Source organism: Rhipicephalus microplus, unplaced genomic scaffold, assembly GCF_043290135.1.
Source record: "Rhipicephalus microplus isolate Deutch F79 unplaced genomic scaffold, USDA_Rmic scaffold_180, whole genome shotgun sequence".
Classification (NCBI taxonomy): Eukaryota; Metazoa; Arthropoda; class Arachnida; order Ixodida; family Ixodidae; genus Rhipicephalus; species Rhipicephalus microplus.
This window is the reverse complement of record NW_027464751.1, coordinates 93,271-112,840: the sequence shown is the minus strand read 5'-3', so window position 1 is coordinate 112,840 and position 19,570 is coordinate 93,271. Positions and strand designations below refer to the sequence as shown.

General features: G+C 44.8%; 1 pseudogene; it reads right to left on the bottom strand.

Moving 5' to 3' along the window:
- Positions 1-714: 714 nt before the first annotated feature.
- Positions 715-19,043, bottom strand: LOC142791624 (uncharacterized; annotated as a pseudogene).
- Between the last annotated feature and the right edge of the window lie 527 nt (positions 19,044-19,570).

Genomic DNA, 19,570 nt, shown 5'->3' with positions numbered 1-19,570 from the left:
GTAATCCTTATGCGACCTAGCGGATGCCATATCTAAGGAAAACAGAACCATCTGATGATCTGATATGCCCTCGACTACATCACATGTTTTAACATTTTCCTCCAGGAGTGAAGATACAAATACAAGGTCGAGAACAGAGGATACAGCCTCAAAAACACGTGTGTAGCTAGACACAATTTGGCATAAGTTAAAACAAAAGGCAATGTTCAAAAGATGTTCACAATGAGCTACTTCGTTTCCTATAATATCATGCGAATCCCATTGAATGCCTGGTAAGTTGAAATCACCAATCAAAATTATTTTGTCATCCTGGTGCATATTAGACTCCATAAAACATCTTAAGTCGGTCAGAGTCGTAGCAGGAGAACAGGGGGGTCTTTACATAACTCCAATGTACACAGGGTGATCATTTAATCGAATATTTACCCATACGGCTTCAATATCACCAGCATGTGGCAAAGTTTGATACTTTATGTCTCTTTTAATCATAAGTGCTACCCCGCCTCCTCTCCCGCCTCGGTCCTTCCTTATTGAGACGTAACCTGGTGGTGTAACTTCCACATCATGTACATCACTGTGCAACCATGTCTCGGCGATTGCCAATATGTAAGGATCATGTTCCAAGGTTACACTTTCTATTAAGTGACTTTTGTTCAGTACGCTGCGAGCATTTAAGTTGATGATCTTAAATTCGGCCTGTTTTTGTCTTTCAGGTCATTGTTGGTTGGGTTTGGCAGATGCTTTGCACTTGATCTTCTCCTTGGGATCATCACTCAAGGTGTCCAAAACATTGTTGATGAGAACTTTGTCATAAACCGGTTTAACTTTCGCTCCTTTCTTTCTTTCTTCTAGACTTGAGATCCACAAGTTTCTCCGTATCTCAGTTACACGTCTTGAGTAGTCCTCACTAATGTTAATATGAGTGCCTTTTAGCTTGAAACAAGTTTTCAGTATCTTTACTTTGTCTCGGTAGTCTGCCACTCTAAGGATTACAGGGCGGTCTTTGCCAGGAAATTTCTTTCCCAGTCTATGTATTCTTTCTATATAATTCAGTTTCTGGTTGATAATGAAGCCAAATAAATCGTCATTTATTTTTTTTTAGTAAGTCATCATCATTCTCAGGGCCTTCTTCTTTTACGCCTCTAATAATAAGGTTGTTTTGTCTCGAGCGGTTTTCTAGGTCGTCAAACCTACTGCACAGAGCACTCAATTCTGTATGGCTCATATCGACTGCATTCTCAAGCTTTAGCAGCCTACCATCCACTTTATCTATGCACTCTAATTTTTTTCTCAATTGTTAATAATCTGTTTTGAACTTGAATAATAGCAGGCTCAGATGAGGCCTGTTGCTCTTGCATTTGCGAAATTTTAGACAAGATAGTTTTTTGAGTTTCTAGCAGTTCCTTAAACATTGCATCCGTAATAGGTCCAGGGTTTTGCTCAACATCTCCCGACAGTGAAAGCAACAGACCCGCTAGCGCAAAACAGTCACTTATGCAGTTTAGAATGGTGTGTGGACACGGCAACACTATTAAGCAAGGATCGTCACTACGGAAACCATATTTCCAGTCACTAACCTGCACGAGTAGGGGTACGTTAGGTGACATCGTCGTGGCTTGGTTGCCGTGTCCACTGCCACTTGAAGCAATTGGTGTCCCTTTTATAGCCGCTGGCGTGGTGCTGGCGGGCTGAACTGGTGACGTCATCATGCCACGTAGGTGTGTGCAGTAAAGATGATGCTCGGGCTGCAGGCGCGGCGCCACTGGCGTATCAAAGATATCACCAGCAACGATACCCGTGCCGAGCTTGAACGGTGCATCAAAGGTGTGACGCAGATCAAGCTGGCCCGTGCAAAACGCCGATGAGCCGGTCGACGAAAAAAGGCATCCCGTCAAAACCTGCACGAGTAGGGGTACGTTAGGTGACATCGTCGCGGCTTGGTTGCCGTGTCCACTGCAAACAATGCAAACAAAGAGCAAGACAAGTTAATGAATAATTGATCTGGCATGTTTGCGAATACACTAAGTGGCACCTACCACGATGTCTGAACGGGTATAGTAGATTGGTGCTTCTTAGGTACAATAAATAAATTATGGGGAAGTAGGAGTTGCGCAAGTGTGGGGCCAAAAAGGAAGAGAGGTTGCAGCCGTGTGAGCTGAGTGGTAGTCAAGAATCGCACGCACACAACACACCCAAATACAAACAAGCACAGACGCACACAGAGGTACATGCACACCCTTTGAATCTCTAGGCTCAATGTCATGATGAGAATGATTTGGGCATTTTGTTAGACCATGGGTCGTGCTTGTTTTGCCGAAACGCAATGACTCATTGCTTAGGCTGAAGAAGATCATAACACGCCTGGTTTCGATACCTTATCCCTGTAATCATATTGGATACAATGAATATAATACCTCAATAAAGCTACTATAGGTGTCTTGATAAGCAGCATTTGCAGGTTTGCAACGTTATTGAGCAGATACAGTTGCTTATATATTATAAGATGGTAATATTTAGTCTTTAATTATTAATAAATGAATTATGCCTCAGACTAAATTTTCTTCACATTTTTTTTAAAATTAACTGTACAATAAGAGTGAAAACAGTCATCGTTTCATCGCAATTTTTTAACGCATATTTTTTTCTGTGCATTAATGGGCCAAATTGTGTTTAAAGTAAATCGTATTTCTCAAGTGGCCCTACGTGGAACCGAGCCGGATTCGCGACTCAGTCGCGTTCCACAGGACAAAAATCAATTTAATTTCTTATATTCTTTTTTTCTTCGAGGGGCACGGTGGACTTAAATAGGCATGATTGTCGTCATCAGAAAATGACATGTAGTGCCAAATAGATATGAAGGATCGGCAGAAAGGCAAGCTATTAACTTTGAACGCCCCTCCAATGCAAATTCACTTTGAAAGTAAAAAAGTGCAAAGAGAATTTAGCCTGTGACTGGGTTACCTAGAACGTCAGAAAAAAACATACATATCCCTCAAAAGTAAGGGATTCTAGCAAGAGAGCTTTTAGAGCATTTTACAATGATAATGTTGCGCTATGAATGTGAAAATTTTTTGTGACTTTATCGCCGAGAATATACCGCCACAATTCTCGCCTTATCAACAGGATTCGAAAGGCAGTGTTTGTCAACACAACGCAAATTAACTTATTTGCCAACATATGCACAACAGCTCCGCAAAAGAACTAAGAAGAGGGCAGGTAAGAACTGCATTGCAGGTACGATTTCTCCATAGAATGAACTGAACAAAACATGCTTGGAACTGGGCGTGTCCAGGTGACAGAGGGCCTCGCGGTCACAGTGGCAACTGAAGAGGAAAGCTTCCCAAAGACTACAGAAACCGCAGCCTTCGGTGACCAACCGTAGAGAAGAACAGGACATCCCAATCTGCATTGCTAATGCGTTCGTTCATGTTCAGCTTGCACAGTCTGACAGTCAGCCTACCTGGTCAATACGTCCAGGATCTCGCCCTCCTTTCTTCAGTGTTTGAGTGTCATGAAGCCCAACATATATCATGATGCCCCCATTAAACCTTTCAACGCTCGCACTGACATCTTTCGGTGAAAATTTTTTCTGGATGCCATCGAACAATGAAATCGTTTACCCCATTATGTTGGGAATAGTAGTGATGTGCAATCTTTTGACAGAGAAATTGATGCTTATTTTGGTCATGGTTGAATTGAACTACTGCCAATTTTGGTTTCTTGTGTGTATTGCTATTTGAGTGCCAGTTTGTTTTGGTTTTCTGTTTGTACGTAATACTTTACTCCCTCCCTGACATGACCCTCAAGCGAGGGTTGACAGTAGTATTAAACAAATAAATAAATAAAAACACGGATGCGAAGGATGCGAGCTGTGGCTCTTGTCTTTTGAGAGCACTCAACCATGACAGCCTAAACTGTATGTTCAGAGGCACACGAATGACGAAGCTTGAAGAGGCCTGTATTTTATCTCGAGCTTTTTCTCAATTTCTTGAACCACAAGTGCTGGCTTCGACGGAAGACCTAATTGTGTGCTTCAATGCTACGAAGCCCTAAAATCTTCAAGTTTACACACGCATTATGTGTCGCGAGGCAAAAGGCAAAAGACGGTATTCGCTCATGCATGTAGCACCTTCTTAAACCACGGTAGAATAACTTGCATACGCAAGGTGACCCGTCCTCTCAAACACTGTTGGAAAGAATCATGCTAGTTTACGGCCGAGTGAAGAACATCTCGGTGCGTAGAGCAAAGACTAACTTGGCGCATCACATAGTTTTCGATTTGGCGAATATTGAGCTGGCGCTGAAGTGCCATATGAGAAAAATTGTTGGAACCCCCAAAAAGTCAAGAGTGGTAGATGCAATTTTGCACTGTAAAATAAAAAAAAAACTTAGTCTTCAGTACTGCCACAAAACAGCAAAATGGGAGAGCTCGACGACACTTGGTCATTACAAATTATAGTTATCAATGAGATCCTTTTCATTTCTCTCAACCTAAAGCAGGTTGAAGAAAGGGTAATGGCGTAAGCACTCACGCTATCGCACACGCTTCACGGAATTTATACAAGGAAGCTGTTTTGTATTTTACACATTGACAAGCCCGGGGGGGGGATAAGCGTCCACACGGAGCATTGCTTAAATGACCACATCATGGGGTGTTATTCTGGTAACCTAAACCTTTACAGTGTAACGCGGCGGCGCAATACTGATGTTGTTTGCTGATGATGTTGTAGATGTCTGTAGTACTGTGGCCCAGCACCCACCATTTTTGTTTCTTTTCGCAACCAGCTAGTGCCAGTAATCAATTGTGATTCTAAGGCTGTAAATTCATACATTCATTTTGTTTGTTGGTCTTTTAAGGTTATAACTATTAGAAAAATACGTCCGCGAAGCTTCTCTTATAAGGAAAAAAAATTCTGGGCTGAAAAAGTTCATTCTTTCTTTACCCCGCCTGTTCAAATCAATCACCGATGATTGACGTTTCAGATGGTCTACTTTGGCATGCAAAATTTGTTTCTCGTGCACGCAGCACTTTCTAGTTCAGTGACTCTACTTTCAGAATCAATTTTAGTGTGCCTGTTTTGCCAACATAGTGATTTTTGGCAGAAATGTGTGTTAACTAACGTGCGTGTGTTCTTGGAAACAAGCACTAGGCTGGCGAACTTGACGAAAGTGTGTGCCCCTCGTGATTATGCTACTGCAACATCAAGTTTATGTAATGAAAATAACATTTGCAAGTTAAATATCGAATTAAAGTGTCAGCTGCAAAATTTGGCACTGTTGAGCAGTAATATTTGTCTGAAATTTATGCCAGCTATTTGTTAGAGAGCGCTGGCTATAGAAGTCAGGGATAACTTATTTTACAAACATATTTTTGAAGGTCCGCCGCTTTTTAAAAGTATTGAGGGGGCTTTCTCAGCCAGTTTCCAGAAGTTTCGGTTTTTATTGTATTGTTATATCAGACACAAGGTTGCATGCAGTGTCACTATAGACCTTTTCACCGAAGGCGTTTCGGGCGCCACCATAGTCCTCTCTGGGCTGTTGTTAGTGCGCGTGACCACGCAAGAAACGCACTGCCGAGCCTGTGACGTTGGCTTTCGTACACTCATGCAACAGCTCAGAACAAAAAAAATCTGTGTCTTTGTGAAAAAGGTCCATAGTCGCTCCTATGGCATCACCGTAACGCGCGCATGGGTGTGCAGTAGCACTAAAACACGAACGCGCCACTCGATACTGTCTTGCAACCACACCTGAACGAGCTTTCAGTTCGAGGATCACAGCAACTCAGCTTCAAGTTTTACGGTGACGATGTTCTGTGTATGCCTGGAACATCCGCAGCCATTCATAGATTTGTTTTGTTGACAGCCCCAAGTTGTCTTCTCCGCCGCAAGTGTGTAGCTGCCGAGCTTTGTGCGCAATGTTATAGCTACTCGGGTTCCTTGCAAGGCCCATACTTCGCTAGGGAGTGGTGTGCTGTCACCGGCTGCAGAGCTTCTTCTAACGACAAGAAGGCGACAGATGCACAACTTGTCCCTGACTACTGAGCAGCACGAAACGTTTTAGAACTGCGCGCGATCTTGATCTTTTTTTATATGATGTGGAAAATTCTAAGAAACATCATTGGATGCGTAATAATATAGGTACATATGGATGCATATGCGAACCTACGCGCAGTGAGCTGGCTCATAAAAAGAGGTTACGCTAGACAAAATAACATAGTTCTTCTGATATTTGATTTTTAAACAGATTATTCACATCACGGTCGTCTGTCTATAATAAAAGACTTAGAGGCTTCTATCGCAAAAAAAAAAACACTGAGATATGTGTGCGAGATAACTTGCGTCTCTTAAAAATCTTAGCAATGATTCACCACATGAAACGAGCCCTGAAGCAGCACCTAGGTTCTGATTTTCTTTTTTTACTTGAATGGAACCATTTTGTTCAATATTTATTATTCTTTATATTGTTGCTGGGTCATTTATCTTAAAAATGTATAATCTGAGTTTTTTTTTCTTTTGAATATTTTTTATTTCTAGTGTTTTTACTGTTCTGTTTACTGGATGGCAATGAAAAATCACACTTTTCATTTTTTCATTCATTCCGCATATTTTTCTTGCTCTAGAACGAAAATTTATTGAAATAGCATTTCATCGTCAAAAACGATCTTCCCGATACAAATGAAAAGTAACCACTTATGTGCGGTAACGAAAGAGTAGTTGAGAATCATTCATAACTGCCACTGGCAATGCACGTGTAACTTGTTTCGACCGGCGATCGAAAAGCTACTCAACGCAATCGATGTTCACAACTGCGTGCATCTTAAGCCCGTCGCCACACAAAATTATCGCCTGTTCTAATGTAGCTCGCTCGGTCATTGCCCTGTAAATTGAGCAGGCGTCCTCTTCCTGCACGTGTGATTGGCTCAGACAATTGTGATGGCAGTCGGGTGACCGAGACATTGAGCAGCGAGTGACAGTGCCAAAGCAGTCTTAGGAACCAAAGCGGTCACTTGCAATTCGCAACCATTCGCGACTGCATGCTCGCTTCGCAATAAACATGGTTGCGCAATCACTGCTAGGTGCGAAATGGCCTATGAAAGTACTTAACGTGCCGAACTGCTAGTCCCGATAGCGTTAGGTATTTTTTTTTGTTTTTCAAACAGACACATGCTTCACAAACGTTGTAGCGAAACCACTGCTAGCTCCTAAATAGTCTTTTAGAGTTGTTGACCTGCCGAACTGATAGTCCTGACATCGTTACTTATTTTTTTTTCTTTTCTCAAACAGACACATATTCCTCAAAGGCGTCCTGAACACTTGCCAAAGCTGCAGTCTGCTTTTCTGTCAAATCAATGCATTTGTTACATTGAGGCGTCGGTTTGGCAACGACCAGCCTATATAATAGGGAGTTTTAGAATAACATTTGCAGGTGCGGCGGGCATAACCGGCATAGCGGGCGCTATATGAGCTTTAGAATAGCGTTTGCTCTCCTGCAAACCAAAACGCACAATCGCGGGGACACCGTAGCCTCGAAACCAGCGCTTGCGAGCCGCAAACGTGGCCGCTATTTCAGACTTTCTGCGGGCGGGCTGCGAACGCGACCAGCGAATCGCGTTACGACGCATGCGCAGTGGCAGTGACCGCACCGCAAGGGCTTGCTATGCGCTATTCATTCTAAAGCTCCCTTATACCTCTCTCCATTTAACGCTGCGCCTGTTTTGCGGCTTGCGTAGCGGCTATTGACTGTTGTACCTCGTCAGCTTGTAGCTGCCACACAACCGCACTCTAAAAATTTTTACACCCATAAGAATGTATTTGTTTTGTCTCATGGGCAACACCCTTTTAGGGTGTCTAGGAACACCCTAACAACAAGGTGTTTAGAAACACCTTGTAATTGTAGGGTGTAAAGATACGTTACACCCGACTTTAATGGGTGTTCATGAACACCCCTAAGCTATGGGTGTTGGATGAAGCTACACCCTTGCGAGTGGGATGTAACACTAAAAACCCCCTTGAAACGATGGCAGTTATATGGATAAACATAGTTGATCAAGCGAAGCGCAATTAACGGGACAACAAAAGCAGAGACAGAGGAGGTGACGCTCAGTCTTGAGTGCAGAGGAGAGCCGTTAATAGCACTTCAATCCATCAAATATGCATCACCAACTGGCCCAAGCCTCAATTGTTCTCAGGGGGAAGCATATATGAACCTTCTCTGCGGCTGACAGGGAAGAAGGAAGATACGGGTGTCTACGCTGCACTTATACCTGCATGCATGCAGCTGATAAAATAAGGTGCCGTGGTCTTGAATGGGCTGCGTAAGACCAGTGTATATATGTGTAGGTATACTGGGCTGAAAACGACAAAGTTGGACGCGGAAAGCACTCATACACTCGCACACACACACACACACACACACACACACACACGCACACACGCACGCACACACGCACGCACACACGCATGCACACACGCACGCACGCACGCACCACACCACAGTAGTGCAAGAAGTAACGTATAGCGTAAGGTTCGACCGAACATAACGCCGAAGCAAAAAACAATTTAGCCCATATATTCACATCTGTTTTAGATGCGGAGCATCTTATACTCGCGCCTTGTAGTGCGCCGTCCGCACCGTCCGCACCGCTTCTCGAACATTCGACAGCTGACGCGCGCGCATGCGCCGTCGCGCCGTCGCCCACTCTTCCACCATCTGTGCATCCCTTCCTCCTCTACACACCGCGCGCGCTTCACTCCTCCACCATCTGTGCACCCTTCCTCCTCTACACACCGCGTTCGACATCTACAATTCTCCTGATTCTCCAGTGGACGCGCATGTGGCGTCGCGCTTCGAGAACATTCAACAGCTGACAGTGCATGCGCCGTCGTGCTGTATATATACTCAAGGTCGGCGCTCGCTCGCTCAGTTGCCGCTCGTCGGTTGGTTTGTACGGCGCGTCGACGTCCAAGGTCGCGGTGAAATGAATTCCAACGAATCCACAAACACAATGATCGACGTCCCTTCGACCAGCGCCGTCCTTTCGCATACGTGTGTACGTGTTCACTCATTTAACACCCCCTCCTACAACCACGTTAACCAATTTAGCCATCGACCCAAGTAAGTCGCAATTTAACACCCCATTTCACAACCACGTTAACCAATTTAGCCATCGACCCAAGTAAGTCGCACTTTAACACCCCGTTAACCAATTATATGGTCCGCATCCTCCTCAGTGTTCCCCCGAGGGAAGCTGCGGGCAATTTTTTTATTACTGAAAAACTGCAAGTGTGACAAAGAAGACTCTGATGGCATTCCGCAAAGTTTTGAAGTATCTCACGTGACCAAGCTTTTTTCTCTATACTAGAAAGTCATTGTTTTCAATACAATAAATCTCCACTACTTTCAAAAACATTTGCGCTTTTCGGGCAAACGACTGAGAGGTATGGCATTGATTGACACCTATACAATAGAAAAAAACACGTAGCAAGAGTAAGCTAGTTTCTGGAGTCACATTTACAACCAATCTCGCAGTATAAATTTCGACATTAAAATGAGAACATTCGAAAAGGTAGTGTAATTGGGGCGTATTCATGCGATGTCACTGTTGGTATACTTCTAACTGCAAAACCACTGCTCGTCACTGCTGCTTGCACAATCATCTTCAGCTGCTGAGATAAATGGTGCCTTCGAGAGAAGTGAAGGAAGACGAAGTGATTCTCTTTTGGAACACATCTTGTGGTCTGTGCTGTTTTTTGCGTTCCACAGCGCAACAGCGGGGTCTCCAGCCCCCTACATCGCGGTCATGGATGTACAATCCCCGGAGATCCCGCCGAGTACCAGTTCATCCACGGGCATTGCTTCAAGAAAGCGTGGTAATCCATCTAGTAAGAGCGAGGACACCGAGCTGTACTCTGAATCAGACTACGAGTCCTCGGAAGACGACTTCGAACCTGTGCTCTACCGTAAGGCGAAACGAAGAATCATGAACGCACCATCGGCATCAAGTGCAGCCACTGTGAGGACAGCGCCTCAGCGATGGCCTCACTCCATTCTGTTTGTGCCGCAGACTACTACTGCCAATCTACGCTTCCTCAACAGGCAAGCACCATCCTTGTACCTCATTCTGCCTAACGAGATTAAGGACATCAGGATAAACACGAGGAAGGATATTTTGGCAATCGACGTGAGGAATCCAAGTGCACTGAACATGCTACAGCATGTGTCAGAGCTGGGAAACATCAAAGTCCGATCCATCATACCAGCGAATGGTGACACCGTAACAGGAGTTATCTATGACATAGAAACTGAAATCGCCAATGAAGATCTTCCTGCACTGATAAAACCAGTGAGTGAAAACAACGGCATTGTGCATGCTGGTCGCCTGGGCAACTCTCGTTGTGTGCGACTAACATTCAAGGGTGACTGTCTTCCCTCTTACGTGAAGGTTGGCCATTTCCGTCACCAGGTTCGCCCATTTATTCCAAAGCCTATGCAGTGTTTCAAGTGCCAGAAGATTGGCCACGTGAAGGGCGTTTACAGAAATTCTGAAGTGTGCCCCCGATGCGCTAAACATCACTCAGAAGCCGACTGTAATGCAACTACGTTGCAATGCCCCAACTGCCAAGGAGCTCACAGTGCTTCCTCCAAGGACTGTCCTCAGATTAAGAAAGAGATTTATATTCTGAGGCAAATGGTGCGAGACGACTCGACTCACAGAGAAGCTGCGCAAAAAGTAAGGCGAAGGCACCGTCATCGTCAAAGGTCCTCACGAAGGACAGTGCAAAATCGGACGAGAAAGTCAGAAACTCAAGGGAAATCGACAGGCGCGGCTCCTAGCACGGCAAACATCTGCGCAGAAAGAGAAGAAGCTGGAAGATCTCTCTCTCCAAAGGAATGGCCACCCCTTCAGCCCAGACGATCTGTTGAGCTTCAACAGAAGCCGCCTACACGACCTGTTGAGCCTCAACAGAAGCCGCCTCAAGAACAAGCACAAAATGCTGCAACGACCAGGAAGCCAGATCATCGCGTGATGGTGATGCTAAGATCATTAGTGGACACCATTCGCATGTTATTAAGCGACATGAATACACCGTCAGCCAAAAGTGCCCTTCAAGTACTGGGCGCGCTTACTCCAGTGCTAGCAGCCCTAGAGTAGACCATGGCTAACCCACCACTGTCTTTCAGGGATAAGGTTTGTAAAGCAGCGATACTGCAGTGGAATGCCAGGGGACTGAGATCGCGCATTGGTGACTTTCGTCGATTTGTGTACGTCAATATGTTTCCCGTAATCGTCATTTGTGAGCCGAACTTATCGAGTGCAGTACGACTCTCGGGATACGAACCTTATATGTCGTCTACTGTTACTGAAACCAGCAAGGTTCTGGTGTACATTCGCCGAGACCTCACTTACATCCTTCAACCTGTACCACCTCATGACGGAAACCAATACGTATGCTTAAGAGTGAAAAAGAGGAGGCTCAACATCACTGTGGTTGGCGCATACCTATCACCATCAAGCCGTTTCGATCAAAAAAGACTACGAGACATCATAGCGTTAACTCCTGACCCGTGTGTTATCATTGGGGATTTTCACGCTCATCATAAATTATGGGGAAGTCAGAATACTAACATGAAGGGCAGAAGCTTGGTGTCTTTTGCCTCCGACAACCAACTTTGGTTACTAAACGATGGCAGTCATACATTTTTACGTGGCTCCACATACAGTAGCTGTCTCGACTTGGCTTTTGTTTCGCGAAGCCTAGTGAAACATACTGAATGGTTCACGGATTTAGAAACGCACGGGAGGGATCACATTCCAACATATGTCAAGATCAGAGGATTGTCGCCTCCTAAAGTGCGCGACATGGTTAAAAGAGTGGACTGGAAAAAATTTCAGTCCCGTATGGAAGACCAATGCCAAGAACACATATCCGATTTACAAGAGGCCATCAAGAGCACTGTAAAAGAGACTGTGTGTACGACCCCATGCCCTGTAAGAATCATGGCTATCGACATTGAGCGGGAGCGGCTTCGAGCCTTGCGACGACGAGCTGAAAGAAGGTACCGGCGCACGAAGGACATAGAAGATTTACGGACTGCTATACGTATGCAGAAGATCAAACGTCGGTTGTACAAGCTAGAATTCCAACGCTGAATTACTTTCTGCGAGTCACTCGACCCTCGTAAGCCTTTATCGCAGATATGGAGGACGTTTAGAGGTTTGCGGTCATCGCCCATTCAGAAGTCACCATTCAAGGCCTTAGCCCTTCACCAAAATCAACCAGTTGTGGACGTTGCTGAAGAGTTCTGTGCCGGATTATCAGGGCAAACTACAGCCATCAGCAGCTCACCACTTTCGAGCAGTTGTCCGCCACCACGTGACTTCTGTATGGACTTCCCGTTCACCATTCAGGAGCTCAAAGCAGCACTCGCTTCATGCAAACGGACCTCCGCACGGAATCTCCTAAAGAGCCCTGTGTCATCTGAAGGAGCGCGCGAGAATAGCTCTACTTCAGCTATATAATGATTGTTGGCTAGAGGGCGCTGTCCCCTTAAGTTGGAAAACTAGTCGTCTAGTACCATTACTAAAACCTGGCAAATCACCATTGGAACTCTCCTCCTATCGCCCGATCGCATTGGCTAGTTGCGTGGGTAAAGTGATGGAGAGTATGATTCTTGGCCGACTCGAGTGGTACTTGGAGTATCATGAGATCTACCCAAACGCCATAGCTGGCTTTCGACGTGGTCGATCATCGATCGATAGCGTCATCGACCTAATTACGTACGTTGAACACGAGAAAGGCCATAAGCGTCTTTGCGCCTCTCTGTTCCTTGACGTCAAAGGAGCCTATGATGACGAAGCCGTCCTAACCACACTAGAAGAGATTGGAGTTGGTGGCCGAATGTTTAAGTGAATACGCATTTATCTCCAAATGCGATCCTATTTTATGACTACAGAGACCGGGAACACGTCTACACATTTCAGTTGTCGTGGCGTCCCTCAGGGTGGTGTACTGAGCCCCGTGCTATTCAATATAACACTAATCGCTCTCCATGCGCACCTACCAAACAATATTTATCTATCAACATACGCTAATGACATCTGCATCTGGACATCTGTGGTAACTCGCCTGCAGTTACGAGCGAGAATACAGAGAGCTGCTACTGCAACTGCTTTGTATCTACGCATTCGAGGCCTGGAAATTTTCTCCGGAAAGTGCGCTCTTCTGGCATTTACGCGCAAACCTATGTCGAATTACAGTGTCAATTAACGGTCAAAATTTACCATATCGTCGATCTCACAAATTTCTGGGTGTCATAGTCGACAGAGACATATCATGGAGCCCTCATGTGTCGTATTTGAAAAAGCGATTGACAGGCATGTGCCATCTTTTCAAGTTTCTCGCTGCAAAGACTTGGGGAATGCAGCCTAATGCTATGTTACGACTGTACAGGGTGCTTTTCTTTGGCTTTTTACGATACAGTCTGCCTACATTATCAAACGCCAGCAAAACAAGTCGACGCATGATACAAAGCGTTCAGGCACAGGCGCTTCGAATGTGTCTAGGTCTGCCTCAGGGTGCCTCAACAATGGCGACTATAGCTATAGCCAAAGACCACCTCGTGCAGACCCATATTGAAATTGAAGCTTTGAGGACACACATAAGGCATGTGGGCCAGACTCCCCAGTACCACCTAGCCTCTCTACCAGTGGATAGACCTCATACTTCCTTTTGTCGAACAATAACTACACATGGTGACTCCCTACCAACTGGTTTGACGCCCGCGGCGAGACCTCCAATTCCTCCATGGTGCCTCAAACAGCCAGTCATCAACCTGACAATACCAGTCATCCAGAAAAAACGAGATTTCTCAATACCAGCCCTCAAGCAACTCGCCTTACGTCTGCTGTACGAGAAGTACCAAGACTGCACCCACGTCTACACCGACGGCTCCGTCCTGCCAAACAGCTCAACAGCGGCGGTCGTTATTCCAACGCACGCCACAACCATCAAATTCAGGACAACTCATGCAACCACAACAACGGCAGCAGAGCTTGCAGCGCTTCGCGCTGCGCTGCGTTTCATTAACGACCAAACCACGCAACGGTGGACGATTTTCTGCGACTGCAAGGCGGCGCTGCAGTCACTTCTGTCAAATCTTCGCCGTGGCCCACACGAGCAGTTGGTATTTGAAACAGCAGAAATGCTACACCATATAACAGAGAAAGGAAACCACGTTATATTTCAGTGGTTGCCAAGCCACTGTGGAATTATCGGTAATGAACGAGCTGATCAAGCTGCCCATTCAGCCCATACAGAAGACAACGACCAGTCAATACCTCTCTCAAGGACGGACGCTGCTAGGAGGCTCCGCATTCTTGCTCGCCAACGCTCCATGGCTCTTTGGAATGAGCCTCTCTTTACGCATGCAAGATTACGATCCCTTAATCCAACGTTAAGCATGCAGCTTCCAACAAAAATTCGACGAGATGATTGATTGATATGTGGGGTTTAACGTCCCAAAACGATTATATGATTATGAGAGACGCCGTAGTGGAGGGCTCCGGAAATTTCGACCACCTGGAGTTCTTTAACGTGCACCCAAATCTGAGCACACGGGCCTACAACATTTCCGCCTCCATCGGAAATGCAGCCGCCGCAGCCGGGATTCGAACCCGCGCCCTGCGGGTCAGCAGCCGAGTAACTTAGCCACTAGACCACCGCGGCGGGGTAAAAATTTGACGAGGCGATGCTACTGCTCCGTGCAGACTATGGTTGGGAGTCACGTTTACCCGTGCGTACGCGTTCCGCATAGGTATGGCCGACACCACCGACTGTGCACACTGCGGAGATGAAGAAACAATTCGACATATCCTGTGTTATTGCCCGAAATACAACCTGGAAAGACACCTTTCTAATAAACTAAACAGGTTAGTTGACCAGCCGCTGTCAGAAGAAAGTATACTGCGCCATCGTCATGACTCATCGTCACAGAAGAAAGCCGTGCAAGCGCTACTGGGCTTCTTACGAACTACTGGCCTGTTGGAACGCCTCTGAGTGGACTGATTTTGTGTGTGCGTGTGTGTCGGGTTTTTTTTCTCATTTATTTTTTAACTCTCCCTTTCTCTTTCAACCCCCTATTCCCCAACCCCAGTGTAGGGTAGCATACCGGATACTAGCATCTGGTTAACCTCTCTGCCTTCCCTTTTTCTCGTTTCTCTCTCTCTCTCTCTCTTTCTCGAGAGAGAGAGAGAGAGAGAGAAGTGGGGCAAAGCAGTTCTTTCTGTACAGGAAATTCAATCACGCAAACCTAAAATAAATACACAAGGAACAATGTCCAAAATTCACAAGGATTGCAACATACAGTATGCGCCCTGCATAACTAACTGCTTTCTTATGTGTAAGTATAAATTGAGGGCATAGCAAGCATATCCAGCGGCATCGGGCTCCACTGCAGTGAGGTGTGCTAGAAAAAATATGCTGAGCAATAAACGCGATAAAAAGCGCGCTCTAGCAGAATCATTATACCTTTCGTGCCGTACACATGAACCTTACTTTACCCTTTCAGCTTGCTAGCGCAGGCAAATAAAAAAGCGCAGCTCCAAGTCGATAATGTTTATTTAGCTTTATGCATCGACCAATCTAAGTGAATGTCAAGTTCTACGCTTAAGTGTGCATCAACGCAGCTGCATGTGTATTTCTGCAGATCTATCATGGTAGTCATTCGATTAGTTTATTAAAAGGAATATAGTACGACGCGCAACAACATATACATATTTTGACTGTATTGCACAAAAAACTCAATGCCACTGAGCATACATGACAGTATGCGCATTGAGAAGGTATTCAGGGCAGGTAACTTGTAAAATTAAGTATTGTACAGTTACGCATTAAAATGCGAATGATACTAGTGTTATTGAACTAGCTCACATTGGCACGATTATATGATGGAAGAACTGGCTATTGGGTCATTCCACGTCAGACGTCCCAGCCATTTTGGCGACCATCTCAAAAGTATTCGAAAAAAATCGCGCTGATTTGACTGCCAAAGGTAACTGCTGGAGTATTGCGCAGACAAATAATTTTTGGTCACTTGGCGACCTCCTGAACTTCCCGAAATCTCGTCTGGATGTTTGTGAAAAAATTACTTCATAAGTACCTTTTCTTCTTCCGTGCCAAATTTGGTGTACAAGTGAAGGGCTTGCGTAAAGTGTTTGAAGCTCAGTAATATTATTACCATTTTCGACCACATACGCCTCAAATAATATAGCCGAAATGTGTTATGTCTGAATTTTGTCTACATCAATACTGCACTTTCAATTATTATCTGAGGAGTGAATAGTTAATCCACATAAGGTATATTTGGAGGAAAAAAATTTTAGACCTCTCAAGCTGTCAAGCTTTACGAGAAAAAATCGAGAATTTCACAAAATAATTGTTTTGTCTATAATGAGACGCAACTTGCACCATGTGGTGGTTGAAATAAAATAGGCTTTGTACCGAAATTGAAAGCAAATAAACAGTTCTTTTCATGCGCCAAATTTTTTCATGGCAATTTATGTTTTGAGAAAAAGATCACAGTATATTCACGGAGTGAATGATGATAAGTGGGGCGTAGTGTTCGTCCGTCCGGACGCACAAACGGATGGACAGACAGCCCGACGCAAGTATGGATGAACAGAAAGACGGACGGACTCTGGGAGAGACCTACACACGGACCTACACACGGAAGCCCGTACGGATGGATGCACAGACGAACGCAGGAAAGCACAAATGTACGGACGAACGATTCGCCCCACGAATAATCATTTTGTCCGTGTATATGCTGTGAACACCACTAACGCTATCTATTGTGCAACTCATAAAGTGGCTACATAATACTAGTACGACTACAGAGGAGGGAACGACCCACGGCCTTAAGAGCTTTGCCCCTAAATGATTTCTGAAGTTCCAAGTTACCCATTTGCCAATTGGTCATTCGGCAGCCGACGCCTCGAAGTTCCCCATTACCGTTGATGGGAAAATTCAAAAATTATTTTATTCCTTGAAATTGTAATAATGAAACTTGTCACATACAAAGAACTGTTTATTTGCTTTCAATTCAGACAAAAGGTGATTTTTAATAGGACCACCACGTGGTGCGAATTGTGTCTCAATACGGACAAAAATAAATTCTGTGAAATGAGTGATCTTTTCTCGTAGAGGTTAACAGCTTAAGATGTCGAAAAATATTTTTCATCAAAATATCTTTTCTGTGAAGTAAGTAGTCACAGCTCAGAGATTCATACAAAGTGCAGTATCGCATTGAGAAAATGCAAACATAACAAATCTGGCTAAATTCTTGCAGACGTATGTGCCCGAAAATTTGTATTACTGTTACTGAGTTTCAAACATCTTTCATAAGCCTCATTACTTAGCATGTACCAAACTTGGTATAAAAAAAGGAGCGGTAGTTGTAAAATATTTTTTTCCACAAACAACACTCAAACAACATTATGGAAAGTTCAAAAGGCAACCACGTGGCCAAGAACTTTTTTCTCTCCGAAGTATTCAAGCAGTTCACCGTTTTCCGTGCAATAAATCAGCACAGTTTTTTTTTTCAAACACATTTGCATAGCCAAAAATTTTGCTGGAAAATTTGGAATAAAGTGACCTTGCTACTTTGACTCAATCACCATTGCATACTGCTAAATTAGGGCCATTTGATTCAATCATGCTGGCAGGCTGAGAAAGCATAACTCCTTCCCGATGCAGCGTAGGCTGTTAAGTGGCTGTGCGTGTTGTGTTCCCAAATAAATATATGCTGCGCAGTCTTACATTTTGGCTGCAACACATGCTCAGATACCATGCAGTAGGTACAATAATAAAGTGTTTTTTTCAACGAAAACACTATTTAAACGCTTCACATAGCGAAAATATTTTAACAGCTGAAGTATTTAGCGAAGTTAAACGCCAAAGCGAGGCGATGACAATAAAACTCTCAATAACAAGAATATTTTGAAAGTTACACATGATGAAAACATTCTGAGTAAAATGTGCTCGAACGTTAGCAGTTATGTTCAAACAAGCGTTTGCAGTGTTCAAGTAGGCAATTCGACCACACACACAGACGAAAGGTCTGTTCAAACAAAAGTCCAGCTTCAGTGCTCGATCCGCTACACAGGCACTGCTGTCGGGAGTGTCACGCTACGTTGCGGGTGAACAACAATACCAGTGAAGACCAATTCAACGAAATTGAATGTATTAGCAAGTAGGGAAACTTCGCCAGGCGCACCAAACGCGAAGCAATATGCTGTGTTGTCACCCGATGCATCAACCCGAGTTATCACGCTAGTGTTACCACACAAAACAAAAAAAGAACCGAAAAGAACGACATGGACACCACGCCCTTGTTTTCCGTTCTCGGTCTTTTTGTGCAATAAGAAAAAAAAGAGAGTAAATGAACAACCGACATGCCCAAGGATATGCGTCTTAGATACGGTTGATGCTTAGAGCTAACAGGCGCCGTCCCCACACATGTAATAATTAAAATTGATCTGCGTCACGAGCGGGCCCCGTTAAAAACGGCTGCCAACAAAGGGAACTACAAAAATCTGTTCAATTTTTTCGCTGAACCTCAGCGGCGCACGCTCACTCTGCTTTCTACTCCAAACAATCTAAACAAACAAACAAAAAAAACCTGCCCACAATCACACTTTGCCATCTTCCCCGTGAAACAGTTCGGACAAATATTCTCGCTGAGTAAACAAACGCTGATTTGTCATCAACTAGTTAAAAACAAAATTGTTCGAAGGCGTTACTCTCGCGTTCACGCACTTAACAAAGCGCTGAACGGAACAACGTGGGAGCGGTACTCACTATTTCACTTCGAGTGCTCCACAATTTGAATCAACAGGTCCAGTCTTCAGAATGGTGCACCTTCGCAATAATCAGCACTGACAGAACACACAGGTCGAGCACAGAGCGCAGGCACATTTCAAACTAAACACCGACTAATTAACTCTACCGATCAAGAAGCCACGCGCACCACACGCACACACACGGGAGGGTTTTTTGCCAGCGCACGCAGTGAACCGTAAAACGACGCCGGGCCCTTTCCCTCGCTCAGCGCATGGGTGAGCAGCAACACCGGGTAGCTAAGGTTGTCAAGGTGACGAGACCTCATGGCGTCGGTGCGCTCTCAGACCGGTAGATGCGGTTTAACGCTAACTCCGGCAATCTACTGATAGCGCGAGCGCTGCTTTTTTTTTTTTTTGGTTTTTTGCGGCAGTGATCTGTTGCGGTATACTCATTTCTTAACAGTGCATCTGAATTGCAGTGAACATTGTGATGGTGCAGTGCGGCCAGCACGAGCTACCAGACAGAACGCGCATTTGTAATAATCAGGAGCAATTTTTAGCGCACCTTTACCGACCTAGTGTAGTGAATACTGGTAAAAAAGCTGAGCTGATGCTTTTTACTTAGCTCTATGGGTCTTTAGGGAGTGCTCATTCATGGTCACGCAGGCGATATTTTATCAGCACTTTCATTTCCGGTAAAGGCATTGCAACATTGCATGCATCGGCTGTCAC